The following is a 4,443-nucleotide window of genomic DNA, read 5'->3' on the forward strand; positions in this document are numbered from 1 at the left end:
TTTTTTTTTTTTTTTTTTGAGATGGAGTCTCGCTCTTGTTGCCCAGGCTGGAGTGCAATGGCGCAATCTTGGCTCACCACGACCTCCGCCTGCTGAGTTCTAGCGATTCTCCTGCCTCAGCCTCCTGAGTAGATAGGATTGCAGGCATATGCCACCACGCCTGGCTAATTTTTTGGTATTTTTAGTAGAGATGGGGTTTCTCCATGTTTTCAGGCTGGTCTCAAACTCCCAACCTCAGGTGATCCACCCGCTTTGGCCTCCCAAAGTGCTGGGATTATAGGCATGAGCCACCGTGTCTGGCCTCCCATCCCTCTTTTTTGGGAGCAGTCTTTGAAAAGTTTAAGCCCATGTCCACCTGTCCACCTGCACACCCCACCCCTCATCAAAGTCCTCTTGGTTACAGGGTAAGTGCCCTCAGCTTCTTCTGCATTACAAGATTTTTAAGTTCTCCTTCTCTCTGTAATGCTGTTAACACAACTTAGCATCCTTCCGCATAAACCAATGAAACAAAAGCTTCTAGTGGGAGGTGGTAGGCATTTCATCAAGTAGCAAAAGGGGCCCTTCCTTGAGTCTCCACACCTTAGATCCATTGTAGGGTGGCCACGCCACACTGTTGACTCATGACGCCCATAGTCTGCTAACCCCACAAATCTGCCTACAGTGTCTCCTGTTGAATGTCTCCTCTGTTTTTCAGTGTGTTCACCATCCTATCCAGTTCCATGGCACCCCTCAAATGATCCATGCTATTGATAAACATGTTCTCTATGACAAAGCCGGGAACCCCATAGCACAGCACCAGAAATGAGCTCAAGTTAGCATCAAACCACAAGTTCTAAACCTGCCAGCCGTGCTATCATCATGTGGCTTATATTTCTCCTTGCCCTCAACAATTCCATGTGGTAAGGATTGTCAAATGCACAGTAATATGCAGCTATATCCTATCTAAAGCATTGCCTTATGTACTATGTTAGTAACTATAGAAATTTACAAGTAGGCTGATCTGGCATGCTTTGTTTTTGGAAATCCAAGATGATAATACTTGTTACCTTTGCTTCCTTTTCTAAAAACTCACAAATCATTTTAATGGTCTAGAGTATTTCCTGTGATCACATGAAGTTCACTGGGCCAGAACCTGACCTATTTTAAGTGAATGAGTCATCAGTCACTCAGAATCACACAACTCTCTCCTGTAGTTTTTTTCATTATGCCATGACAATTCAGTCAAACCAGGGAACTTGTTTCTTTACTAGGCCTGAACCCGGGTTAAAGTGTCCCAAAGCAACTCATCTGTCTACACCTGGGCCTAAGACAACACAGGCTGCAACAGGAAGCAGGGCCTTTTCCTGCCACACGGTGGCAGGCCAGCCACTAACCAGTCAAAGTGAGGACCATGCAATGCTTCCTGCTCCCACCTTCTCACCGAAGGACCCAGCCTTCTTCCTCACCTCCTTCGCTAACACCCCTCCCATTTCCCTCAGTAACGGTAAGACTAAAGCATGACAAGACAGGAATATACTGTACCAAAAGACGAGGCTGTAAATACCAAGCACAGCAGACTGAGACCTTGCCCAGGAAGGCTCCTGGCAGCTTGGGGGACAGCACTGGCCATGGAACTGACCATTAACATCCACCAAGGAGAAGCTCCTTCCTTGAAGGACCAGAGCAGGTCCTGGCATTCCAGGGAGGACCAGAGCTCTGCTCCATCCACCCTGTTCTCTCTGTCCTACTCAATCCCATTCCGGGGTCCCATCCTGCCAAGCCTGAGTGATAATAAGCTTATTTTCTCTTCCTACATGAGAACCCTAAGCTTACTTGTTTAGTAACCACTCTCTGTACTTTGCTAGGCATCTAAGGTCCAAATCATTATTCTGATTAACTTTTCCAATAATTTCCTCTAAATTGGTCACTATTTCTTCCACAGTTACTATGTTTTTGTCCTGAACAATTGATGTTTTATTTTATGTCAAATGTACATGTCTTTACACAGACTCATAATCAGACTGCCAGGTATCTGGGAAAATGTTTTTTTCTCATTGTTCTCAATATGTATGAATTCAGTTAGGCAAATATTATGGACACTCATTCTATGCCAAGCACAATACTCAATGTGGTGTAACAGAAAAAGAATCCTTTGCTAGGAATTCAGCCTTCAGGGAGTAGAGTAGAAGACATAAAGGTAGGAGGTGATTAAATGTCACAGTGCAAAGTTTTTTGGGAGTTTAGAAGAGAGGGCTACTTTGCCCTTCGGAAAGTGGAAGGTGTTATGCTGGTGGGATTGGAGCTAGCTACATAAAAGGTGAGTGGGGCTTTGACCTGAGGAAATGGAAGACTGTGCCAGGTGAAGGAAACAACATGGCAAAGGCAGAGCAGCAGGAAAAGTACAGGGATATGTTCGTTTGAGAGCCGGTATTTGTCTTTGACCTGGGAATAGGCTTGTCGTGATGGACTCAGGTCAGATGTTACAAGGACTTTATAGCAGGCTGAGAAGTTTGGACTGAATTGTACGGTGACCCTCAAACTATGGAGGTTTATGTGAACAAGATAATTGACAGGGTCATGAGGCAGGGGACCAATTCAAAGACAAGAGGTAGAGATGAGCGGATAAACAAAATGTGGTGTATATGTAAATAGAACAACAGTCAGCTGTAGAAAAGAATGAAGTTCTGACACATGCTGTAGCGTGGATGAACCCTGAAAGCATTATGCTAAGTGAAATGAAACCAAACACAAAGGAACACACTTTGTATGATTCCACTTCATATGCAATGTCTAGAACAGGCAAATTTGTAAAGACAGAAAGTAGATTAGAGGTTAACAGGCTGGTGGAAGGAGGGAGTGGGGAGTTATTTCTTCATGTGTACAGAGTTTTTGTTTGGGGTAATGAAAAATTTTGAAATATAGTGGTGATGGTTGTACAACAACATTGTGGATGTAGTTAATGCCACTGAATTACACACTTACAATAGCTAAAATGGCACATTGTATGTTTGAGAGAGAGAAGCATGACAAGACAGGAATACACTCTACCAGAAGATCAGGCTGTAAAAACTAAGCACAACAGACTGAGGACCTTGCCTGAGGCTCCTGGCAGCTTGGGGGGTAGCAATGGCTGTGAACTGACCATTAACATTGACCAAGGAGAAGCTAACTGATGCCTAGACTGTTTTGAATGAGAAACGAAGAATAGAGGAGAAGGTATAAAATATTGAGAAAGCACAATTCATAGGATTGTAGTGTGACTCAGAGAGGGTGAATTCTGAGCTGAGCTGAGGCTTCAGTGGCAGGTGGCTCGAAGGAGCAGAGCTGGAGGTCAGGCTAGGGAAGGAATGGAGGCTGAAGAATGGAGGAGCTAGAGCGACTAAGTACAGAGGAGCCTACTGACGCTTGGTGAAGGAGACAGAAAGGTAGCTCAAAAGTGATAACAAGCATATGGGAAGATGTTTCAGATTAGGGAGGCAGAAACTAATTTTTAGGATAAATGGAAAGAAAGAATTTGAAAATGTATTCCTCTGCCAAGTACGTGTCATTTTTAAAACCCTGGTCTAGAAGCACTCTTCTGGCATATAATGTGCACTGGCATCTCTTTATACTCACCACCCTTCTTTCTTTCCAGGAAATCCCAATACTCTGTGTTCTCACACCATATATAGACCCTTCCCTGAGAGTTTTGGTGGTGTGATTCAGCCTTTAACTGGAGTAACTGGCAGAGTGCTGTTTTGGTAAGTCTGGAAAAGGTTTCTGTAACACCCCAGAGAAAGGCCAGGAAGGCATCACGCCTCTCTTTATTGGCCAGGGCACAATGGGGATCACCCAGTGTCACGTTGTGTCCCTTCCTTCCCAATTATAGGTTTCCTAAAACTCTCACAATGTGTGGATCATGCTTATGAGTCTGTAGAGCCCAGGATGCTGCTTGTTTTCGTTTAATACTTTACTTAGTTTATTGATGCTCAAAAATAGGTTACAGTTTAGTTAGGCATATTATAAGCTGGTTGTTCATAAGAAAACAAAAACTGGGCATTTGATTACTGTAAAATTGTAGTCAGTTGGAGCAACTGGTCCTGATTGTTCCATTTTCTTCCTTCCTTCCTTCCTTCCCTCCTCTTTCTTTCTCTCTCCTTCCTTCCTTCCTTCCTTCCTTCCTTCCTTCCTTCCTTCCTTCCTTCCTTCCTTCTTTCTCTCTCTCTTCCTTCCTTCCTTCCTTCTTTCTCTCTCTCTTTCTTTCTTTCTATCTCTCTCTCTCTTTCTCTCTCTCTTTCTTTCTTTCTTTCTTTCTTTCTTTCTTTCTTTCTTTCTTTCTTTCTTCCTTCCTTTCTTTCCTTTCTTTCTTTCTTTCTTCTTTCTTTCTTTCTTTCTTTCTTCCTTCCTTCCTTCCTTCCTTCCTTCCTTCCTTCCTTCCTTTCTTTCCTTTCTTTTCTTTCTTTTCTTTCTTTTCTTTCTTTCTCT

This window comes from Mandrillus leucophaeus, unplaced genomic scaffold (genome assembly GCF_000951045.1).
Source record: "Mandrillus leucophaeus isolate KB7577 unplaced genomic scaffold, Mleu.le_1.0 Scaffold21, whole genome shotgun sequence".
Classification (NCBI taxonomy): domain Eukaryota; kingdom Metazoa; phylum Chordata; class Mammalia; order Primates; family Cercopithecidae; genus Mandrillus; species Mandrillus leucophaeus.